General features: G+C 33.9%; 1 long non-coding RNA gene across 1 annotated transcript in view; it reads right to left on the bottom strand.

Moving 5' to 3' along the window:
• LOC118612006 overlaps positions 1-25,068 on the bottom strand; it is a 185,640-nt gene extending 160,572 nt beyond the window's left edge. Inside the window, exons 1-2 of the long non-coding RNA XR_004954639.1 lie at positions 23,570-25,068; positions 17,858-17,960 (exon numbers count right to left, since the gene is read on the bottom strand). This is a non-coding gene — a long non-coding RNA (uncharacterized LOC118612006). The remainder of the gene's footprint in view (positions 1-17,857; positions 17,961-23,569) is intronic.
• Between the last annotated feature and the right edge of the window lie 1,898 nt (positions 25,069-26,966).

The raw sequence follows: 26,966 nt of genomic DNA, 5'->3' as shown, positions 1-26,966 counted from the left end.
ATGAAATTAGACCACTTTTTTACATCATACATAAAAATAAATTCAAAATGGATTAAAAGCTTAAATATAAGACCCAAAACCATAAAACTTCTACAAGAAAAATATAGGCAATAAATTCTTTGATATATCTCTTAGTAATTTTTTTATATACTTCTTAGGGCAAGGAATGCAAACAAAATAAATAAATAAACAAATGAGACTAAATCAAACTAAAAAGTTTTTGCACAGCAAAAGAACAGAAAATCTACTGATTAGGAGAAGATATTCACTGATGATACATCCAACGGGGTTAATATCCAAAATTTATAAAGAACTTATACAACTTAACACCAAAAAAAACCCAATCCAAATAAGAAAAGGGCAGAGGACCTGAACAGACATTCCAAAGAGCATATACAGATGGCCAATAGACATGTAAAAAGATGCTCGACATCACTAATCATCAAAGAAATGCAAATTAAAACCACACACATCATATCACACCTGTCAAAATTGCTGTTATCAATAAATCAACAAACAAGTATTGGCAAGGATGTGGAGAAAAGGGAACCCCAGTGTATTGTTGGCGGGACTGCAAATTGGTGCAGCCAATTGAAAAACAGTATGAGGTTTCCTAAAAAATTAAAAATAGAACTACCTTATGACCTAACTATTCTACTTCTGTGTATTTATCCGAAGAAATCCAAAACACTTATTTGAAAAGATAAATTCATCTTATGTTCATTCCAGCATTCTTTAAAATAGACAAGATACGGAAGCAACCTAAAGGCCCATCAGTAAATGATTAAAGATGGGAAAAAATGGCGTCAACAGAGGTTTTGTTCATTCCTCTTGCAACCAAATCAAAGTTGTGACAGAAACACGAAGCAAACAGCAAGGAAAGTCACCTGGGATCTAGATGAACAGAAGCACTACAATTAGGGAGAGAAATAATTAATCATCCTGCAACAGCAGAAGGTAGAAAGGGCGAACACACGAGGCTGCCGCTCCGCCCCACTGAGTGGGGCGGAAGCTCTGGCAGCGCAGCTGCAGACGCCTCTTAAAGGGGCCGCGTCGCCAGCAGACTTCCGCAGTGACGGACCTGCTCACTCTGAGCACCTGCGTAGGGTCGGCTGCACAGCGGGCACCAGAGATTTACAGGGGTACACAGAGTTGTCAGAGCAAGGGCCAGAGGTGACACTCTCTCCTGGGCAGAAGTGCTGGCGGTATCCATTGTTCCACTGCTGAGCCCTCTCCAATCCCAATGTGCAAACACAGTGCCGCCATAATTGAGACATCACCAAACTGGATAAAAGAGGTCAATCTGCCTAGACAGTTTCACGAAACTCCACCTCCCCCAATTTATGGAGCGGCGCCAAGACTCACACTGGTGGCAGCTGGACTCGGTTTCTAGTGTAGCCTCTTGAGACAACTATAAGCACAGCATCTGTGGATTGCTTGCTGAATCTTAACAGGTGGCCACAGAGGGGCATAGGCTAGGGCTAAACTTGGCCTGCAGCTGAACCCCACTCAGGACTGTGCCACTGGACACCTACTACACAAAGCCATATCACTAAGACCAGGAGACTTAGGAGCTTTGCTTAGAAATAGGAATAGACACAGAAAGGCAGCTGACATGGGGAGACAGAGAAAGAGAAACCATATGAGAGAATAGAACTGAGATCCAGGAATAATGGAGTTGAGCGATCTAACAGATGCACAGTTCAAAACAATGATTATAAAGATGCTCAATTAACTGAGGAGAAGTATAAATGAATTCAGTGAGAACTTTAGCAAAGAGATAAAAAAAAAAAATAAAAATGGAAATGGAAATTATAAAAGGGAACCAGTTAGAAATATAGAACACATTATCTAAGATGAAGAGTATATCATGGAGAAATCAACAGAGTGAATAAAAAAGAGAATCAAACCACTGATATGGAGGATGGGAAGCCAAGGACACTCAGTCAGAATAACAAGAAAAAAGGAGCCAAGAATATAATAATAAGTTAAGGAGCCTATGGGACACAGATGTAAAAATATCCATGTCATGGGCTACCTGAAGGAAAAGAAGAAGGTGAAGAGCTATTTGAAGAAATAATGATGGAAAATTTCCCTAACTTGGTTAAGGAAATAGACATACAAACCCAGGAAGCTCAGAGAGTACCCCAAAAAATAAACTCAAAGAGGCCCACACCAAGACATATTATAATTAAAATGCCAAAGGTTAAATACAAAGAGAGAATCTAAGAACAGCAAGAGAAAATTAGTCAGTTACCTATAAGGGAGCACCCATAAGACTGGCAGCAGATTTCTCGAAAGAGACTATGCAGGACAGAAAAGCTTAGCACAAAATATTCAATGTTATAAAAACCCAGGATCTGCAATCAAGAATACTCTATCCAGCAAAGCTATTATTTAGAGTTGAAGAACAGATAAAGAGCTTCCTAGACAAAAATAAGCTAAAGAAATTTTTCTAACACCAAGCAAGTATTACGGGAAATGTTGGAGGGACTGCTTTTCAAAGCAAAAACATGTATCAAAAACAGGAATAAAGAATGGTAATAACTACATTCCTATCAACAAATACCTCAAATGGAAAAGAATTAAGTGTTCCAACCAAAAGGTATAGTGATGAATGGATAAGAAAACAAGACCCTTACATATTCTGCCTACAAGAGACTCACTTCAGATTAAAAGACACACACAGACTACAAGGAAGGGGGTGGAAAAAGACCTTGCCTTGATGGATTTAGACGGTATTGCACTAAATGAAATAATTCAAATAGAGAAAGATAAATATCGCATCATTTCACACACATGTGAAATCTAAAGAACAAAATAAACAACAACAAAAATAGAAATAAACTCGTAGATACAGAGAATATTTTGAGGGCTACTACATGAGGGGTTAGGGGAAACAGTGAAAAAGGGCAAAGGGATTAAGAAGTACAAATGGATAGTTACAAAATAGCATGGAAATATAAAGTGTAGCATAAGGAAAATAGTTAATGTAATAAATATGTAAGGAGGAAAAGGGGTACTAGATGAAGTGGGGTCATCACTTTGTGAGTTATATAGATTTCTAATCACTATTCTGTACAACTGAAACTAATATATTTTTGTATGCCAACTATAATTGAAGAAATTCATTGAATTATATATATCATAAATATGAGCAACTAATTGTCTATTATATTTCAGAAAAAAAATAAATGACTGGATAAAGAAGTCGTGATACTAATATACAATGGAACATTACTCAGCCATAAAAAGGAATGAAATCTTACCATTTGCAACAACATGGATGGACCTAGGGGATAGTATGCTAAGTAAAATAAGTCTGATGGAGAAAGACAAATACTATACGATTTCACTTATATGTGGAATCTAAAGAACAAAACAAATGAACAAACAAAACAGAAACAGACTCATAGACACAGAGAACAAACTGATAGTTGTCAGAAGGCGGGGGTGGGGTGCTGGGTGTAAAAGGGGAAAGTATTAAGAAGTACAAATTGGAAGTTACAGAATAATCAGGGAGATGCATAGTACTGCGCAAGGAATATAGTCAATAATCTTGTTAAAACTATATTTAGTGCCAGGTGGGTACTAGACTAATCAGAGGAATCACTTTGTAAATTATATAAGTATCTAACCACCATGTTCTACAGTTGACTGTCAACTGTATTTGAACAATAAAAATAAAAATAAAAAAATAAGGCTTTGAAGAACAAGTAGTTCATCAGCTACAGAAGAGAAGACATAAGCCGATAGAAGGAATTTTAAAACTCATAGCATAGTAGGTGATAGGCATGGTGGCTGAAATAATGGGGAACAAAAATGAAAACTAACATATAGAATGATACCACACTCTGAGCACTATAAATTATAGCTAATTTAATCCTCAAAAATTCTATGAGTTGGAAGCTATTACTGCTCTTATCATTACCGATTTATTGATATGGAAACTATTCTTAGTAAAGTTAGGAAAACTGCCTGAGCAATCACACAGGGAGTGGCAAACATCCGGGTCTAAGTTTGACCTGAAGCTCTTCCTTTACCCACCACGATAACAATACTGAAGCAAGAACGGACCTTGATGATGCTATGAAGAAAGTTAGACTTAATTCTACAAGAAATTCAAAATAACCAAAGGTTCCTAGGGTATCTTAGGAGAAAAGAAAAATTGGGAGACATAATGCAATCTCTTAGTAAAGCTCTAAATCAGAGAAATGAAAAGTGAATAGAGAGATTCAAGAGGCATTTCAGAGGGAGAGCCACAGAAATTATTGACTCTGAAGAAGAGAAAAGGATTCAAAGTTTATACTTTGGTGACTAAAAACAATAGTAAATAAATTAACCAAGGAAGGGAACACAGGTAAAAGGGGGGAAATTTTGACTGGGGCAACTTGTATTTAAGGTGTCAGCAGTACATTCCAATGAGCATATTCTAAAGACAGTTAGAACCTCAGCCTATGGTTTGAATTATATTTTAGAGTTTCTTCTGATGTCTCCACTCATCAGTTGAAATTCTACATTTTAACAGAATTTCTTTTTACCTTGATAGTGGTACAATTAATAATTTTCAAATAAATCATTTTGAAATTAAAATTCACTGTTGACTTATTTTCATAATTAGCAAAACCAAAAATAGTCCACATTAAAAGCGATTATTTCCTATTTAAAAATACACACCAATGTTTGATTAATCTACTATTTCCCAGCTATATCTGAAGTTTAAAAAAACAAACAAACATCTAGCTCAACTAAAATAGGGATATTTAATTTGGCTCTGTGTGCTATGTAATAATTTTTTACCTGAGATTTAAAAAAAAAAAAAATCTAATGTAATAGAGACATCTTTAATCAGACAACATCGGATACTTTTTGAATGTGTCAGGGAAATAAAAGTACCAAACGGTTCATCAGAAATCCCTATGTCAGGCACAAATAGGACTAAAAACAGCCTTACTCAGAATTAATTTGAGAGAACTCTGCTGTTGGAGGGTTTTCTTTGCTAGCTGAAGGTTTCTTTTGTACCACTCTGAGTCAACTAACTTTAATACATTATTTCCAAAACCAACATAAAGGAGAATTTCTAATAGGACTTCTTGAAGAAAACATCTTGAGGAAGGATGAAGAAATAAGTGGAAAATAACACCATTAGCTATAGAGCATTTAAGAATTAAGTCTATTCACTCCCGGAAATTCTAGACACCATTGGAAGATTAAGTTTCTTCTTTCCATTACTTATTCATCCAAAACGTGGACTAGGATGTGGTTCCATGGTGTAGCAGTTAGCACATCTGCTTTACATGTAGAAGAACCTGGGTTCACACCCCAGTGGAGCCATAGTCCATAGTCTATGGCCATGCCACCCTGAACAAGCCCATTGCCTGATCTTGGAAGCTAAGTAGGGTCAGGCCTGGTTAGTACTTGGATGAGAAACCACCTATGAAGACCATATGCTGTAGGCATAAATAATATTAAATAATTTTTTAAAAATAAGAAAGAAAACAAAACACAGACCAATTAATATATCATTTATGCAGCTATAATTCATAGGGCTGAATTAAATAAACCATAATGCTAAATATTATAAAAATATTCAAAGGAAAAGTACAAAATATGTAAAGCAATAATTTCCGATGGCATTTTAAAAGCCTATGAACTCATTAAGGAGATGTGAATAAATTTGAAATTGTTAAATAAAACCAAATACTTAATAAATTATTAAGTCTTGTGGTTACATGCTTTGATACAGAATTTTACCAAAACTAATGAGAGAGGACTTAAGTTGTCTATGAGGCAGAATATTTAGAGAAGAGGAAAATCATCTTAAGTCTTTCAAGTAGTAGGTCAAGAAAAATAGTTAAGGAGATTCTTATGAAAGATTTTGAAATAGTGAAAATCTTTCTCTGGCTCTTGCTTTTGATGAGACAATCCTGAAAATCCCTCAGGAAACTCATGGTCAGGACCCAGGTGGTTACTAGCAGTAGAAGTAGTCATCATCATTGTATACAACGATGACTTTAAATCAGTACCTACCATCTATTTAGTGCTTCATATGTACCAAGTACTGTTTATTATTATATGATTCTTCATATACATATATATATGATTAATTATTACAACAACCTTAGAAATAGAATTCTTATTCCCATTTTGCAGAGGAGGAAATTGAAATTTCTCCAAATTGTACAAAATCTGAAATGACCCACAGGATTTCAAAACCTGAGGGAAAAAACTACAGAAATATATTTAAGTTCAATCAACAGAAACATGAGCTAACTGCCTAAGAAGAGAATACACTTTTGTTCCTCTACAAAAGAAAATGTATTATTTACTTATATTATGTATTTAAAACAGAAGTACACAAGCTATTAAATTCATGACTGTTAAAAAAATGAAACAAAAAACAACTGAAGGTAGAACTCAGCCACTATTCAAAGATTAGAGAGACAGATTCAATATATTCCAATTTTTCTTACTTTCTAAACATAGTTAAATCCTGTTATTTTGCTCACCATAGATCCACACAAACACAGATTTGTTCATTTTAGTGCCACTGAGCTTCATCCTTAACACAAACTTTGGGTTTAACTATAGGTTTTTTCCCAACTCAATTTTTCTCCCTTAGTTAAGATTAAGAAAAAAGAAATCGAAAGAGCTAGCCAGATGATTCAATGCTAAAGGAAACTGATTTGGTGTGATCTAAAAAGGAAAAAAAGCCAGGAAATTTGGAAAGCTTGGGACGTTTTTAGACCACACCCAGTCTGCTGCATTTAGCCTGTGACTCCTGTTTGGCAACTTCTAAAACAGCTACATGCACCATATAGGTTCAGCATTTTAAGTCTTAAATACACGTGACCTGAATTGGCTTCCACCAACTGTCTTATTTCATGCAGTCCAAATCAACCACAGTGTTAAACATCCTTCTAAATAAATCATACTGAGCGCAAAACTGCCAGGCAAGCAAGTGACAGTACAAGGGACTCAGATTTAAAGATGCAAGAACTAGTTACTGACTCAAGTCAAAGAAGAAACTGAATTTGCAATAAACCTTCACTTGATTAAAGAGAAACAGAATAATCCTAAAAATTCAGCAAACACCATAGCAAATCAGAGATGTGTTTAGAGATTTAGGGAAAAGAGACTAATTAGTGACATTTAAAAATTTAGTAAGAAAGTCATCTCTCACAATAGGTACAAATCAGATTCTACCTTTTACCTCTGGTTCAAAGGATTTTAGTACTGTTGAATCCTTATAATACTAATATCTTTGTATACTAGGAATTTAAATTATTTAAAAGGTATTGCTTTGTCATAGAGAACATTTTCTATAGGCAATATAATTTCCTTTTATAGAACAATGTATGTTATTTTTGCCATATTGGGAAGTAAGACTTTCCATAATTTGAGTTTTTTACTCTGTTTACTCTGCAGACCTACATTATAAAAGCTTTCTGCTCTGCTACTTTTGAAAAGGAAATATGAAGCTTTTTGTTCTAAGTGAAAGTAGATTAGCATTTTCGAACATGTAACTCAGATCCTAAAAGACATTTATGTGTTCCAGATTCCCTTTTATGTAATTTTTTGCTTTAGATTGGTCTACCTAAACTTTTAATGCAAAAAGAAACAGTCCTAGATTAAAGTATCAAGAGAAGATACACCTATACTCAAAATGGAAAGGGAGCAAGAGCTCCTACTCCCACTCTATGAAAATCCAGATCCTCTTTTTCATTTGTTCTTTAGAAATGAAGGTCTAATAAGTATAACATTTATTGGCAACATATTTACTTCTTTTATTCATTTTCAAAAGCAAGGCTCTGATGGAACATTTGTGTTTCTAATTTTTTCCCCCATCCTCTGGCACATAACCAGCTTGCTATTTTCCAAATGATATTTCATTTCAGGCCTTTGCTACAGTGCTAATAATCTCATTCATTTCCTTGTTACCCAGATTCAATAACTTATGCTGAGCCATAGCAACGTTTTAAGTGTTGCATCAAAACCTAAAATTAAATGAAACTGTTTATAAATCTTGAAATACGATGTCATCATTTACAGTGGTGCCACAAATTGTTCTTTGTTTTTTTCTTTTATTTAGTTTCCTCTACGTATACTAATATTGATAATATTCTAAATGAAATCAAATTTGAATATGCACAAATAGAATTTCTATGATTTACCTTTCTATCAAACCTGGGTAAATAGCAATGCCAAAGTAGAAGACATAGGTCATTTTTCAGTATATATTTTCATGTTACTAAAAGAGTTTTTCAAAATGTTTTAACTTTTCTGAAACAGTATATCCATATACCATAAAAACCTAACGTTAGATTTTTTACACAGAAAAGGCTATGTATCTGAAAAGAGTTTCTTTATTTTCTATAATTAACAGAGGGATTTAACAGAAATTCTACATAGGAAAAAGGATAGTATGAAATGATAATCTCTAAATCAAAAGTTGTGTTACATGATAAAAGAGGGATATGTTAACTGAATTCTCTAAGTAAAATTAGTCAGAGTATTCTTTTCTATTTTCAATACCAACCAGAACTAAATTGAATGGACAGAACCTTAACAACTATGTTTTTTTTTTCAGCTTTTTTGAAATATAATAGATAATTAGTTGTTCATATTTACATTGTACAACTTAATGAGTTTATTTTTCAATTACAGTTGGCATACAATAATATATCAGTTTTAGGTGTACAGCATAGTAATCAGAGATCTACATAATTCCCAAAGCACTCACCCCACTAAATCTAGTACCCTTCTTCTCCCTACATATTTATTACATTATTAACCATCTTTCCCATCCTACACTCTACATCTCCATGTCTATTCTGCAACTATCCATTCGTATTTCTTTATCCCTTTGTCCTTTTTCTCCATCCTCCCAACCCCCCTCCCATCTAGTAGCCCTCAAAATAGTCTCTATAACTATGAGTTTATTTCTACCTATATTTTCAGTCACACTTGAAGGGAATATTTTTCCATGTCTCTTTTTGATATGACTATATTAATAACCACTTATTCTTATAAGCAATTTTAAAATTTTATTATTTATGATTCTAGTTTGGAGGATGGATGGTGTTATATATATACAACTGATTGATAAATACAAAACTTTATAACTCTATGTAGCTTAAATTTAAAAGGAAAAACTATGGAGACAAAAGATCAGCGGCTGCAGTGGGGAGGGACAGGGCAGGGAGTGATGAATAGGTAGAGCAGAGGCTTTTTAGGGCAGAAAGTCTTCTCTATGATATTAAAAGATGGATATATGTCATTATACTTTTGTCCAAAACCATAGAAAGTATACCACCAGAGTGAACCCTAAGGTAAACTATGGACTTTGGGTGAATATGAAGTGTCAATATAGGTTCATCTTTGGTAAAAAAAAAAAAACAAAAAAACAGTACCATTCTGGTGTGTGACAGCTATGCATGTGTAGAGACAGGGGGCATATGGAAAATCTCTATATACCTTCCTCTAGATATTGCTGTGGATCTAAAACTTCCCTAAAAAAAAAATAGTCTTTAATAAAAAAAATACATTTAGAATTTCTTTTTTAAAGTAACTTTTCCAATTCAATTTCAAAACCTGTAATAAATACATATACTAGACCTTATTTCCTATCAAACATTATATTGCAAGTGACTGATTAAAACAGAACTTTTCCTAGATTCTTTGCTATCCCTTACCTTCTACCACATCCATTTCATCTATTCTTACTACTTCTAAGTTTTGAGATTTCTTGAATCCGTGCATTTTCTCTTATCCCTTTTGTCTCTACCAGTTTCATTTTTTTTTCACACCTGAGCCAGTCTGCCTACCTCCTTTTTCACCAGTCCAAGTCTGTTTCGAGTACATCGGCTGCAATGCTAATAAGATAATGTTACTTCAATGTGGACAACACTCCAGTAGAGTCCCGCCATCTGCAGGACAAGGTCCAGGCTTCAAAGTGTAATGTGAGAAATTAAGTCTGCTAAGTCTGACTACTCCTACTTCCCTTTTAGACTCTTACTATGCCTTGCTTTTTATATTTATCGAATTGCATTCTGCTAAGTATTTTCTTCTATGAATAACCAGTACATGTAATTTGTCTATTTTTCATTATTTTAAATTCATATATATGCATGGGATTGCACTAAATGTTTTTTGTTCATCTATTGGAAAAAAACACACACTTTACCAGCATTAGTACATTTTTATATAACAAATTCTTTAAAAATTTAAGCTGCTGTCCGTTTAAGGTAGACCAAAATTTGTGACCCCACTACATCTAAAATGTTGGGTCTTGGTGGCATTATTGACTCACAGAAGCTACAACAGGAAGAGCCAGAGTAAAGAAGAGTTGGGGGCGGGGCACAGTCTTCTCCTCAGACTCCAGTCTCGCTGATTTGCATACCTCACCCATCTTTGTTTTTCACCAGTTAACATCCATATAGTCTTCATTTACCACTATCTTCAAACCGTCAGTTCTGTAGATCATCCCTCAAGATGCTATCACCCTTTGCATCTTCAGTTATCTACCAAGACCTTACACTGATCATTTCAAGACCTTTTTGACCTACAATCAACATCAGTCATGCACTTGTAAGATCTCAGTCTGGTGTCACTGTAGCCAAAAGGCTGCGCTAAGCCTTAAGGACAACAAGAAAAAAATGAGTACGACACAAAGTTAACAGCATAAAGCACATGTCTTGTGTGAAATAGTGAAACAGATAAACATGTCTCCTTATCTCCACAGACTATGGCTTTGCCTCTTCTGGATGTTAGAATTGTCCCTTCAAGGCCCCTGCCAAGCCTAATGATCCTTTCTGAAGTCTCACTTTGCTTAATCTTCCTGCCACATCTAATGCAGGGCACATTCCTCTCGAAACTCTTCATTTAACTTTTATTATACCACTCTCCTCTGATTCTTTTCTAACAGCTTTGAATATTAACAAGAAGGAACACTGAGGAGGAAAAAACATGAGCTTTATTATGGATCTTGCTTTGACTCATCATTGCTCCACCATTTACTTGGGTGACTGTGGGCAAATTATTTACCTTTCTGAGCTGCACATTTCTCATTTAAATTAGGTTAGTATTGTGAGTATTAAATGAGATAAAGTATGTAATGTCATTCATTCATTCAATGGTTATTACTCTGAAACTGTCACATTTCCTTAGTTCTCCATTCTTTACCATTTTTTCTTCTTCCAGCCCCAGAATTTTAATAAGACTTAAATTCAGTCCCTCACTTTCTGCTCTCCCCTCTCTCATTCTCTCTCTTCCTTAAGAATTGGAAAAAAGCCTATGCCTACATCAGTTCCTATTTGGCTGCTTCCCAAATAGTAATCCTCAAGGGTTTACAAGTTCTTCTAAGAGATCATGATGTTAACAGTGGTATCTGTTTCAATATCTACTTTTTAAAAGGTTAATAAGAATCATTTTGTAAATATTCGTCTAAAATGGAACGCTTAGGAAGCCTGGAAGCACAAGTGCTATAAGAATGAACAGTGATTATCAGAAATCAGAATATGGTGCTCCAGATATAGTCACTGCCAGTTTATAACTCAGTGAGCACAGCTGAGTTATAAAGGTTATTAATTATCATTTAGTTTTAAATCATCTGTTTTTGGTCCCTTATTATAATTTATAATCAGTTATTGCTTAAAGAAAGATAACACATGAAAATGTTGAAATACATATCAGTAAGTACAAACATGAAAAATGTGCCAATTTGCCTCAAATAATCTTCTTCGGATTCATTAGTTCAATCTGTCTGATCAAAATTCTTTAAAAGCACATCAGTATTTCTTATACCTCAAGAAGTAATGCCAATAAAATAAACTATAATAATAATTATATCCAATTTGGCTTTATTTTAACTAAGAATAAAAATCACTAATTAATATCTATGATATACTTGTGAAGATATACTAATAAGTAGTAACTTTTTCTTTTGAGTTATCACTTGAGAATAAAATACAATAATTTACAAAAACGTTTTAGCTAAATCACTTTTTTACATGCCATTAAAAAATTGAAAACAATTTTTTAAATTTCTGAATTTGCAAAATTATATATTACTGTGAAAGAGATCATTCATCCAAAAAGGTTAGGAAATAATTATCTACATCAGTGGTTCCCAAAGCATATTCCTCGGAACGGTAGTTGCATGGAATTTTTTAATTTTAAGAATAATGCCCTTATTGTTTCAGAAGAAAAAAAGAATGATATACATTTACTTTAGAAAGTATTTAAAAATGCTAGGAAGAAACTAAAAAAAATCTACCAATATTGCATCACCCCAAAATAATCATTACCATTTTTTACTGACCATCGTTACAAATATGTGCAGTTTGCAAAAGAATAATTCAGATGGGTAGATATAAATAATTTCAGAAAAATGGAATAATCATTATCATTAAATTTAAAAACATTTTAAATATATGCAAAGCATTACTGAAATTTAGATAAAAGTTTAACCTCCACAGAAGTTATGGTTACCAAGTAAAAGATCTCTTAAAGCTAAGAAAAAAATTATACAAATCTTTGATGTCACTTTTGAAATGACATGTTTTACTATGTCTTTTAAACTGTGTCCTTGCAATGAAAGATTAAGCAGATATCATAGTCTACCCTGCATCTGACCTCCACCCTACTCTGATTTTCGTTATATTTCTCTTTTTAGATCATCAAAGCTTACATGTACATGTTATTCATTTATGTTTTGTAACAATAATTCCCAGTTGCCTTAGTTCTATATTTGTTTTAAATAGGAATAATAAAGTTAATGTACCATAGATATTTAAGATTAAATAAGAATTACACAGAAATCTCTTATAAATTGTAAAGTGCTTGAAAAAAATTTTTCTTATATATTAATACTTCCCACCTATCTTTCTCTATATAGTAGCCCCCCACCATTCACAGGGGATACATCCCAAGGTCTCCTGGATACCTAAAATCATGGATAGTATTGAACCTCGTATATGCTTTATTTTTTCCTATACATCCACACCAATGATAAAGTTTAATTTATAAGTTAGGTCCAGTGAGAGATTAACAACATATAATAATGGATGATAACAGATAATAAAATAGAATTATAACAATATATTTAATAAAAGTTATGTGAATGTGGTGTTTCTCTCCCCCGCCCCTCCATCAAAATACCTCATTGTACTATATATTCACCTTTTTCACTTAAACAAAGCACTTTACGGCTTTTCTTTGGTGTATCTGAATTGCCAACGGCACTACTCTTCCACATTGGGGCCATTATTAAATAAAATAAGGGCTACTTGAATAAGCACTGCGATACCATGACAGTCGAGCTGATAACTGAGCTGGCTGCTGAGTGTCTAACAGGTGAGGAATGAAACAGTGCAGATACATTAGACAAAGGGATGATTCACGTCAAAGGGAAGATTCACATCCCAGGTGAGACAGAGCAGGATGGCATGAGAGTTCATTGTGTTACTCAGCATGGCACAAATTTAAAACATGAAATGTTTATTTCTGAAATATTCCATTTAATACTTTCATGCCTTGGTTGACTGGGTGTAACAAACTGTGCAAAGTGAAATCACAGATAAGAGGGTACTACTATACTAATCCTAGGAAAAAAGGTCTACTCACTGTGCCTCTAGAAAGTTGCTTTCTCCTCTCTAAGATTGATGCATAAATTGTTGCCCCTACCTGAAATTACAACAGTCTGTCTAAAATTATCCATCTTTCAGTATTAAGATCAAGTCTCTCCCTCTCTCTAAAGTCTTTACAGAACCCTCCAAGTGGCAGAGACATCTTCATTTGAGGTTGTACAGCACTAATGTAATTAGTCGCTAGGCAATAAGAATTCCTCTTATATGGACCTACTAGACAGTTATTTGCTGTTTACACTAATAGAATTTTTCTTCTTATACATTGTCTTTCAAACTAAATTTTAAGCTCCTTGAAGGCAAGATCTGAATATTATATTTTGTCTCCATACTGCCTTCTGTTTTATACATACTGGCACCACCAGTATATTCATTTAATAAGCTTCTAAAAACCAAATATACAATTGTGCACATAGTTGAGGCATATACGAAGTTCTAAGTTAATTTAATAGATATTTAACTAAACTTTGTCTCAGAATCTGCCAGTGTTCAAAAAATAAAATGAAATACATAAATTGCAATGAACATAAGCTACATATCTATAAATTACAATGAATATAATTTAATATGTCAACATATGGAGTTAATTCTTGATTATTTATATTAACGCTCAATTTTAAGATGTTTCCATGTTATTCATATTAAAAAGGTATATCTCAGGATACCTGAAAATAATTTTTAAGAACACCAAATATCACAGGTTTACATGGTAGATATACATGAGTTTGGAATACTGGCTTGAGTTAAATGGGCATTGATTCTAAAACATATACTAAAGTTGTTTTTAAAAAGAAAGCCCAGATAATAAAGAGTTTATTTTCATTTTCTATTCTGTTTCTCTCTTTAAGGTTGAAGCAAGAATTTTTTAATTAGTTCATTTAAATTTTCACTTGTTTTAAGTAAATGGAAGCTTACACAATGATATTAATGATACTGATGATTTTTCTTTGACCAAAATAAATAAATAAAATAAGCATCATTCAGCTAATTTCTCATATTTCCACTGAAAAGATGTCATGTCAACTGACAAGGCAATATTTAATTTTTAACTTTTGGGTTTTAATATTATTATACTAGCTTATTATAATGCAAAAATATTCAGTTATAGGTAGAGTAACTATGGCACACAACTGCAGTTGTATTTGGTATTCTTGGAATAGATGGGTCTAAGTAACAAGAAGCTACTGCTTCATTGCCAAGAAGTCAAGTTTAATTTGCTTTCTTTTCCCCTCCCTCTTCAACTGGCTGAAATACAAGTTCCACTGCAAATGCAACAACCAGCAAACACAGATGCCATCATAAATACATAATGCTGCCAAGTAGGAAACCCTACATTGATGAATAACAGAACTCCCCATAGCAACTAGAAGATATTCTGAGCAGCATATTTAAAATCTTGAAGCTATAATATATATTTATATAAAAAATGTAAGCATCCCTTCTAGCTAAAATATGTTAGTATCTTTAAAATGCTGACTTTTACTATAACTTGATGGGTAATTTTTCTGTCTGGTTCATATTCTTAGTGGGCTGAGAAATTTTATAAATCTTTCGTTCTGAACTTCTGCAATATATAACTGCTATCAAAGAGGTCCTGCTATGCCTTAAATAAAATTTGCCACAATCAATTAAAAAAAAACTGAGAGTTTTCAAACTTTACTAACTAAATTCATAGTCTGATAAACTAATTTGGGTGTTAAATTTAGCAACTGAACGACAGGTCTCACAACCATACAAGACCCCTACTCTACAGGAATTTTTCCTCTAGTTTACAGAAATCACTTGTACAGGACACTAATAAATCAAAGCAGTATTTAGTTAGAAAATCTGATCCCTTGTGGGATGTTACAGGACATCATTTGTCTATAATTGCTCTAAATTCTGAACTCTCCCAAAGCAAAAATTCTAAGCATCACATATTAACAGATACAAAAACAAGAAAAGGATCTTTGAAAGAAGAGATGAGACTCATGATCTCTCCAAATAGCTTTGGTTTTAAATCCAAAATTTTTTGCATTGAATCTTATGAAATGTTCCCTCATTATCACTATGAAATGTCAATGTGGAGGAGTGACATTACCAAGATGGCAGAGTAGGGGACACCAGCCTCCATCTCCCCAGAAAGACCAACAATTAGATAGCTATCTATTCACAAAAACAGCTCTGAGAAAACTCAGGAGTCCACTTAATAAACTTTAGCAACAAGTGGAACAGAAAAACCTGAGAATAACTGCACAAAAAGGAAAGAAAGAACATGTTTCTTTTTGCCTGCATCATCCCATCCCCCAGGCTGGCACTGCTTAGAGCCAAAAGGGAACTTCCTAGCTAGAAAGAGGTTCCCTTGCGCGGAAAGGGAGAGCAGGGTCAGTGATCAGCTTCCCCAGCCTTTCAGGGCACTGCATGAAGACACGCTTCAGTTCTACCCCACTGAGAGACAGGCAAAACTGAGACATATAGAAAGTTGAGATATATAGATACATCTAGGAACAAAGAAGACGGGCAGGGACTAGCAGTTACCCACACAGAGGGAATGACCATGGTTCCCAGTGACCTTCTATGCAGAGAAACCCAGCAGTTTTTAACATTGAGAAAACCAGCACAGCTGCAACAGAACCTCTGAAGATTTTACTGGTTTTCACCTCACAGGTTTTTGAGGTCACAGATGACAGATGCCTGAGTCCCTTTCTCCACAATCCACTTCCCACCCTGCCAGAGTCTGGGATCTGCACCAACGACCTGCCCTGGCTTCTGCAGCTGCAGGAGTGTAAGGCACCAGCCTAGCTAGACCCCATGGCTGACCCTACCACTATGTGCATGCTTGAGACTAACTCCTCCATCTGTGTACTTGAATGCCCCTTGCCCAAACTTCACTGCCATGCACACCCATGCCAAGATTCTGCAGCCACAGAAGTGCACACAGACAGCTACGGACCTGCAGCTGCCAGTGCACCCACACTTGGCCCCAGCCCTTGCTACCTGCCCTGCCCCCACCACTAGGTATGTGCCTGCAATCAGCTCATCACTACATAGGAACCTACAGCTGGTCCTCATAGCTGAGCTGCGCACACCATTGCCTCCAGCCACCACCACTGCCTGCCCTAGTCCCTAGCCACTAAACCTGGAAGTGCTGCTGAGGAGCCAACAACCACTGCAAATCCCCCACAATGCTCACCAAGGACCACATAAGTGTCAATGTTAGGGACTCCAGCAGCCCGAGCCACTGAGACATTATGACCCTCCAGGGTCCAGAAATGCCATACTCACTTGCAGTTAGTCCCTGAACAACTAGACACGGGTTACAACACACTCCAGTGTGTTCCCCAATGCAAGTAAAGGTCTTTCCTTACTAAAGCCAGTCCATAAACTTTGAAAGAGGTGACTGTTTCTTCAAATGTGTAGATATCTACGCAAGGCTACTGGGTCAGAAAAAAAGTCAGGGGAATATGACACCAGCAAAGGAACACAGTAAGTTTCCAGTATATGATGCCAAAGAAATGGAGATCCAAAAATCGCCTAATTAAGAATTCAAAATAATTGTTCTCAAGATGCTCAGACAGCTACAAGAGAACAAATAAATAATTAATGAAATCAGCAAAATAATACAAGTACAAAGTGAGAAGTTTAACAAAAAGACAGAAAAAGAACCAAAAAGAAATTGTGGAACTGAAGAGTACAATGAATGAAGAAGAGCTTCAATAGCAGACCTCACCCACCAAGCAGAAAAAAAAAACAGTGAGCTCAAAGACAGATCATTTGAAATTATCAAGTCAGAGGAGCAAAAAGAAAAGAGAATGAAAAAAAATTTTAAAAGCCTATGGGACTTGTGGGACATCATTAAGAGAAGCAAATTATATATCATGGAAGTCCCAGAAAGAGAAAAAAGAAACAAAGAAAGAGGTAGAAAGCTTAAATAAGAAATAGTGTCTTAGAACTTCACAAACTTAGGGACAGATCTGGATATCCAAATTCATGAAGTGAACAGGTCACTCCAATATTTCTAAAACAATGTTCTGCAAGACACATTATAATAAAAGTCTCAAATCAAAGAGGAAGAGGAAATTTTTAACAGCAGCAAAAGGAAAAAAAAATTTCTCTCAAACAAGGGAATCCCCATAAGGCTATGGGTGGATTTATCAGCAGCAACCACGAAGACCAGGAGAGAGTGCGAGGATACATTCAGAGTTCTAAAAAAGAAAAAAAAAATACTTTACCTGGAAAAGTTGTCCTTCAGAAATTTTCCCAACAAACAAAACCAGAAGGAGTTTATCACCACTTGTCTGGCCTTATTAGAAATGCTGAAAGGAGTTTTTCAAGCTGAAACAAAAAGACCCTATTAGTAACATGAATTAAAAACATATGAAAATATATAACATACTGGAAATGGTTAAGTGTATAGCCAGATTCAGAAAAGTTTAATACTGTAATATGATAGTGTATTTACTACTTAACTCTACAATAAAGGCTAAAGGAAAATAGTATTAAATATAGTTAGAATAATAATGGATACACAATATAAAAAGATGTAAACTGTGCCATCAAAAACAAAATGTGGGGGTAAAGAGTAAAAGAATAGTTTTTGTATGCAAACAAAATTTAGTTGTTATCATCTTTAAATAGACTGTTACATCTATAAGATGTTTTACATCAGCCTCAGGATAAACACACAACAAAAACTTATATTAGATACACACAACAGAAAAAGGAAGGGAATCTAAGTATATCATTACAGAAAATCATCAATTCACAAAGGAAGATGCTGAAAGAGGATGAAAGGGAAATAGGAACTATAAAAGAGCCAGAAAACAATTTAAAAGATGGTAATAGTAAGTCTTTATCTATCAAAAATTTCTTTAAATATAAATGGATTAAATTCTCCAATCAAATGGCATTCAGTGAATGAATGAATAAAAAAGGACCCAGCTATATGATGTCTACAAGAGACATACTCCAAGAACACATATTTCAAAATTTCCTGCTAAGATAAGGAAGAAGACATGGGTGTCCACCCTCACCCCTCTTATTTAAATTAGTACTAAAGTCCTAATCAGAACAATTAGGCAAGAAAAAAATAAAAAGGTATCCGAATCAGAAAGGAAGAGGTAAAATTATCTGATTGCTGATAACACAGTCTTGTACAGAGAAAACCTAAAGGCCACCAAAAAACTGTTTAGGCTAGTAAAGGAATTCAGTAAAGTTTCAGTGTACGTAATCAACATACAAAAATCAGTTTCATTTATATATGATAACAGTGAACTATCTGAAAAAGAATAAAGAAAACAATCTCATTTATAATAGCATCAAAAGCAATAAAATTTTTAGGAATGAATTTAACCAAGTGAAAGATCTACACACCAAAAATTATGAGACTTTGATTTAAAAAAAAAAATTGAAGGTACAAATAAATGAGATGTCTCATGTTCATGGATCACAAGATTTAATATTGTTAAAATGTTCATACTATGAAAGCCATCTATAGATTCAACGTAATCCCTGTCAAAATTCCAATGGAAACTTTCACAGAAACAAACAAAATATTCTAAAATTCATATAGAACACAAAAAACCCTGATTAGCCAAAGCAATTTTGAGAAGAACATAACTGGAAGCATCATATTTCCTAAATTCAAACTACATTATAAAGCTATAGTAATCAAAATAGTTTGCGACTGACATAAAAACAGACACATAGGCCAATAGATCAGAATAGAGATCCCATAAATAAATCCACATCTATATGGTTGACTGCTATTTGACAGGAAACCAAGAACACTCAATGGGGAAAAGGTAGTCTTGTCAATAAATGATCCTGGGAAAACTGAATAGTCATATGCTAAAGAATGAAACTGGACCCTGTCTTACATCCTTCACAAAAATTAATTTAAAATGGTTTAAGGCTTTACATATAAGACCTAAAAATGTAAAACTCCTAGAAAAAAATCATAGGGAAAAAGCCTTTGACGTTAGTCTTGGAAATTATTTTTTGGATATGACATCAAAAGGACAAGCAACAAAAGCAGAAATCAAAAGTGAGATTACAGCTAACTAAAAAGCTTCTTTACAGCAAAAGAATTAACGAAATCAAAAGGCAACCTAAGGAATAGGAGAAAATATTTGCAAACTACATATTTGATAAGGGGTTAATACCCAAAATATATAAGGAGCTCATACAGCTCAATAGCATAAAAGGTAAATAATCCAATTTTAAAAATGGGCAAAGCACCTGAATAGACATTTTTACAAAGAAGACATACAATGATTCCAGTCAAGATAGCATAGACGGTAAACACTGTGCTCGCCTCATCTCACAAACATATCAAAATTACAACGAAACCACAGAACCATCATTGGGAATTCCCTGAGGTCTGGCTGAACAGAAGTCTTACAACTGGGGACAGACATAAGAGGTCACTACAAGACTGGTAGGTGGGGCAGAGACACAAAATAAGCCAGTCTCACAACTGTGTGTGGCAGCCAAGAATTGGGAGGGTTATCTTGGCTTCAGTGGGCCCACCCCCCAAGGGAGTGAGGGGACCCAGCTCCACACTGGGCTCCCCAGCACCAGAGCCCTGCTAAAGTGGATCCTGCTCCATAAAGTCAACCCCTCACCAGCCAATCCTCACAACCTATCAGCCCGAGGGTCAATCCCTTCCACCAACATGCAAACAGCAACCAAGGCTGAACTACAACAGGAGGGCACACACAATCTACGCAAGGGATACAACTGAAGAAACTGGCTTAGATGACCAAGGAAGACTGTGTCACTGGGCCCCACAGGACATCTACTACATAAAGCCACTCTACTAAGACCGAGACTTAGGAACCCTGCCTAATACATAGAAACAAACACAGTAAGGCAGCAAAATGGAGAGGCAAAGAAACATGTCCCACATGAAAGAACAGAATAAAGCTCCAGAAAAATAACTAAACGAAATGGAGATAAACAATCTACCAGATACACAGTTTAAAACACTGCTTATAAGGATACTCTATGAACTTAGGGGATGAGTAGATGAACTCAATGAGAACTTTAACAAAGAGATAGATAACATAAAAATAGAGATTAAAAATATTTTAAAAAATGAGTCAGAAATGAATACAATAACTAAAATAAATAATACATTAGAAAAAATCAACAGTAGACTAAATGAAGCAGAGGCTCAAATCAGCAATTTAGAAGATAAGGTAGCAGCAGAAAACGCCTAGTCAGAACATCAACAAGAAAAAGGAATCAAAATAAATAAATAAATAAAAATGAAGCTAGCTTGAGGGGCTTCTGGAACAATATCAAGCTACAAACATTTGCATTATAGAGGTACCAGAAGGAGAAGAGAGCAAGGAATTGAAAACTTATTTGAAGAAATAATGACAGAAAACTTCCCTAACCTGGTGATGGAAATAGACAGACAAGTCCAGAAGTGCAGAGAGTCCCAAACAAGATGAATCCAAAGAGGCCTGTACGAACACACATCATAATTAAAATGCCAAAGGTAAAAGACAAAGAGAGAATTATAATTTTTAAAGTATAAAAACTGTTCAGCTGGTTTGATGCTATTTAAAGGGAATGTTAAGAGAATGTCATTATAATGATGTTATTTTAAGAGAATGCCAAAGGTTAAAGACGAGACAAAGAACTAGTAATCCCACTTCTGGGTATTTATTTGAAGAAACCTAAAATACTACTTTGAAGGGACATGTGCATCCATATGTTCACTGCAGTATTATTTACAATAGCCAAGATATGGAGGCAATCTGGATGCTCATCAGTAGACAAATGGATAAAGAGGTGGTACACATATACAATAGAATATTACTTAGCCATAAAAATAAATAAATAAATAAGTAAATTAATTAAAGAATGAAATCTTGCCATCTGCAACAACCTGGATGAATCTAGAAGGTATTATACTGAGTGGAGTAAGTCAGATAAATACAAATCCCATATGATTTCACTCAGATATGGAATGTAAAGAACAAAATAACAAAATAAAACAGAAACACACTCAAAGATAGAGAGAACATTTTTAGGATTACTAGATGGGAGGGTAGTTGTGGGTGAATGAAGAAGGGGAAGGGATTAAGAGGTACATATTGGGAGCTACAAAATAGTCATGGGGATGTAAAGTATACCACAAGGAATATAGTCAGTAATACTGTAATAATTATGTACAATGTCAGATGGATACTAGATTTATCAGAGTGATCACTTCATAAGTTATGTAAATGTCTTATTACTGTGTTGTATATCTGAAACTAATATAATATTGTATGTCAACTATAATTGAAAAATAAAAAATATTTTTTTAAAAAGACATACAAATGGTCACTAAGTGCAAAAAAAAGGTGCTTAATGACTAATCATTAGGGAAATGCAAATCAAAATCACAATGAGATACTACCTCACACGTTAGCGTGACTGCCATCAAAAAGACAAATGTCGGAGAGGATGTGGGGAAACGGGAATCTGGTGCATTGCTGGTGGGAACATAAATTGGTACAGCCACTATGGAAAACAGTACGGAGATTCAAAAATTATTTTAAAATTAATAGAACTACCCTATGATCCAGCAATCCTACTTCTGAGTATATTCAAAGGAAAATACTATCTTGAAAAGATATCTGTACTCCCATGTTCATTGCAGTATTATTCATAATAGCCAGGACATAAAAACAACCTATTGTCCATCAACAGATGAATAGTAAAGAAAATGCAGTGTGTACATATGCAATAAAATATAATTCGGCCATAAAAATGAAGAAAATTCTGCCATTTATGGCAACCTGGATGGATCTTGAGGGCATTATATTAAGCGAAATAAATCAGACACAGAAAAATACTGTATGATCTCACTTATATATGGAAAGTAAAAATGTCAAACTCAAAAACAGAGAGTAGATTGATGGTTACCAGGGGCTGGGAGTTGGAGAAAGTGGCGAAATGTTGGTCAAAGGGCAGAAATTTTCAATTATAAGCCAAATAAGTTCCAGGGATGTAATGCACAGCATGGTGACTACAGTTAACACCACTGTATTATACACTTGTAAGTTGCTATGAGAATGAATATAAAATGTTCTCATCATAACCACAAATGGTAATTATGTGAGGTGAAAGATGTATTAAGCTTATTGTGGTAAACATTTTGCAATATATATATATACATGCTATCAAATTACATTGTACACCTTAAACTTACACAATATGTCAATTATATGTCAATAAGAAAGGGGATAAAAAGAAAATGTCAGTACTTTTTAACATTACCTAGTTGAAGAAGCCTGTAGGTCTCAATGTCTTATACAGTCAATAAAGACATATAGGCCTATGGATAAGTTTTAAAACTTGTTCTTTTGGGATTTTTTCCCCCTAAGGTAATAAGAATGTTTCACGTCCAACTGAAAAACCATAGATGCAAATAAAACTTTCTTTTCATCCACGTTTTATTAGCATTTGAAAAACTTTATTTACTTGTATGTTCAGATCTCTAGATCAAAGCTTCCTCAATGGCTATGCTACAATCATACTTAAAAAATTCGTGGAACACACCAAGACTAATGTTCACTGCATGTGTATTTATGTATACATACAAAACTCATTATTTATATTTCGAATATTTCTACAATTATTTTAGTTGTTAATAACATATTATAGGTCCTCGTGTCCTTAAATTAGGCTTTAAAATTAATAATTCTTGAGTTTGATCTGATATCCGTCTCAAGAGGGCATATTAGCTAAATTGTTTATTCTGGAATTATTAAAAATATTCTATAGCAAGATTGAGAAAATAGCATGTAAAAACAAAGCATATAAAAATTATACAATTACTATAATATTTAGCTTGATTTTGATTAAAATATGACTTTTTTGTAGCTTAAAATAACATCAAACCAGCTGAACAGTTTTTATACTTTAAAAATTATAAAACTTACTCTAGGTGGCGCACTTCTATAAGCCTGTAGAAGGAAAAAAAATACAATTGAAAATCAGATTTTGTTGTTTCTAATCAATCACTGTTAAAGTATGAATTCAAAACCTAATCCATTGACATTTGAGACCTGTTAGTAGAAAATTAAGTTCAAACTCGAAGCTGTTAAGCTAAATTAGTATATTATTAATAACAAAATACTTCATTATGATTCTCTCTAGACAAGTAAATATTTCTTTATGGGAAAAACATTATTTAAAGTAATGTCATGCAAAAAAAAAGAAATATTTAGCAGGAGCCCCCCAAAATAAAAAGAAACAATCTTGTATTCAACTATTTTTACATCTTTAGCTTGTTTTTTAAAACTTCCTCTGATGCTAATATTTTTAAGACTGTATTTGTGCAAACATCAGCACTCTCTTTGGTGCCACTTGTGATACAACCACTTGTTTGGTACCATGTCCATTTCCTGACTGCTATTAGTTTTCTTAAATCAAAGCTAGAGCATGCTATTTAAAGTTCTTTTTAGCAAGATAATTTTTTTTTTAGTTTTTCTTCAATCATTTTTTATCTGGAACCACCCAACTTTGATTGTCCTCACAAGAAATCTGGTCATATTTATCCCAGTTTTTTTTTTTTTTTTTTAAACTCAGACCTAGAGGGAAAATTGGGGAATTATCAACCAATGAGGCTGTGTTATCTCTGGTTCTCTCTGTCATACTGAGTAAGACATGTAGACCAGTACAGTGAAATTGGATCCCAAATCAGCTGTTGTTTGACTCTAACTCTTAAAACCACTGGCTATAGTTACTACTCTGGAGACCTTCAAACTGACTTTAAATTGATGCGGTATTATATTATGCATTGCTACCTAAAGTTATTAAAGAATACGCTTTTTGATAAATCTCAACTTTTTTGGTCATCCATCTGATACAACCACATTGTCACATAACTGTCATCCATGTTTTTATGTAATATTTAAGTTGCTTAAAAAAGGAATTGAATTCACAATTAAAATTATCAGTAGTATATCTCTCAAGTTAGGTAGGCATGAGCTCAGATTTCTTCAAAGTCATTATCCATTCTCTATTTAGAAAGTTTAATTATTACTTGGATATCTGCAAGTAGATGTTTCCCTATCAGTGACTTATTTGCCAAATTACTATCTCCAAGTTTTTGGTGGCAGCAGTTTGTTGAGGTAGAAGAATTTTTCCAGGACCTAAAGACTTGAAAATAAGTTGTAACTTTCTATAGTGCTTAAGTTTTCTTATATTAAATAGTAGAGATGCAACTGACCCTGTTGGAATTCACTCATTTGTGGCTGACATGGTTTGTTCAAATATGCTAATTTAACTTTTTGGTCATCAAAATCAAATTATCAGGCTTCTATATTAAGAAACAATTGAGTATAGAGGACTCAATATTATTCTTTTTTTCTTCTATATTACAAAGCTCATACTTTCTATACCCCATTGTGATTCTTATATTTGGTTGCAAAAGGAAATACAAATATATATATATATATATATATATATATATATATATATATATACACACACACACACACACACACACACACACACACACACACACGTGGGGGTTGGAGGAGAGATGTATATATGAACATCTGTGAATACGTGTATAGATAGACCTTTTTTTAAAAGACTACTGACCAACTCCCATCCCCCTTCTTTAAAAAAAAAAATAAGTTTTAAAAGCTATTGAGTTCAGCTAATATAAATCAAATAAATTCAGCTTGACTTCTGAGAAAGAAAATAATAGCAATAATTCTACATATACATTAATTTTAAAATTACAAAGAGGAAAATATTGCATCCACTATACGAAACATATATACCTCAGTTCTTTATTATAGCATCCAGGAAAAACAGGGCTGTGGAAGAAAACAAAGTGGGAAAACAGGAAAAATAAAGCAGAATAAAAGGGGATAATACAAAGAATGCCGTATACAAACACAATAAAAAACAAAGGGAATAAGACTAAAATCCACAGAATCACTTGTGTCTTCCCATCAATCTTCAATTAACTGAGTCTAGCTTGTCTAGACCAATGGTTCTCAAATTTTAGTGGGCCTCAGATTGGGGTGAAGCTCAATAATTTGCATTTCTAATAAGTTCAGTAATGACCACATTTTGAGAACTTTAAACTAGAACTCTCAATAGCCTATTAATTACTCTTGGCCATTCACCATATCCTTAGAGTTAGGGAAAATTCTGCAGCTATTGAGAATGGCTCCAGCTTATATATCTCAGAGTAGTTAAATTCCTAGATGTTGATTTTTTTGTGTGATTTACGTGGCACATACGTGATCTCATTGGCTGCCTTGACCATATTGTTCGTGATATGTAGATTAGATTTTCGAAGTGACTTTCTGATTACAGTTTTTTTTAACCAGGAAACTAAGTGAAGAAGTTAAGCTAAACTACTTCTAGAAGGCTTCTTAGATATTCATACCATAATGTGCATCGTATTTTTAATTCATTCAAATACGTACCATGCACAGGCATTGGTACTAGAAGCTGGAATGACAGTAGTGGACAAAAACAGACATGGTCTCACCTACTGGAGAAGATCATCACCTGAAAATATCATTAAAATGATAAATGCTCCAAATGAAACGTACATGATAATATAAAAGTATACAACATACTGTTCTCCAGAGGAGCTAAACACTTAACATTTCCAAATTGTTCCTTATAATCATCAGCACATAGGATTTATCAGTATGTTTTACTTTAGCCAGTCTAATAAATGTTCAATGGTATGCCATTATAGCTTAATTTGTACTTCTCTGCTAATGGTTAATGATGTTGAACATCTTTTCATGTGCATATTTGCCATCCTTCCAGGCTCTTTGTTGAAATTTGTCTTTTGCTCATTTTCTAATTAAAGTGTTTTCTTACTATTGATTGAATTTTGCAAGTTCTTTATATTTTCTAGACACAATACCTTTATTAAATATGTTTGCAAATACTTTGTGGCTTGTCTTCTTTAATATGGTCTTCTCTGGCTTATCTTTCCATCTTTTTTAACAGGGTCTTTCTCTGTTAACAAGTTTTTGTGACGAAGTTCAATTTGTTCATTTTTTAAATAAATGATTATACCTTTGTTGTCCATAAATATGGTATGTCTCTCCATTTTTTAGGTCTTTCTTTCATTAGCACTTGTAGTTTTCAGCAAATATATCCTGTACATAGTTTCAAATTTTTAGACAATATTTTTGAGTGATTGTAAATGATATTGTTTACTGCTAGTATGTAGAAATACAATTGATTTTTGTTGCCTTTGCATTCTACAATCTTGCTAAATTCATAAGGATATTCTTGGAGATTTCCTATGTAGACCATTAGGTTATCTATAAAGTTACTTCTGCCTTTCCA

Source organism: Rousettus aegyptiacus, unplaced genomic scaffold (assembly GCF_014176215.1).
Source record: "Rousettus aegyptiacus isolate mRouAeg1 unplaced genomic scaffold, mRouAeg1.p scaffold_m13_p_15, whole genome shotgun sequence".
NCBI classification, from domain to species: Eukaryota; Metazoa; Chordata; class Mammalia; order Chiroptera; family Pteropodidae; genus Rousettus; species Rousettus aegyptiacus.
Note: the sequence above shows the minus strand (reverse complement) of the source record. Positions and strands in the feature narration are given on the sequence as shown.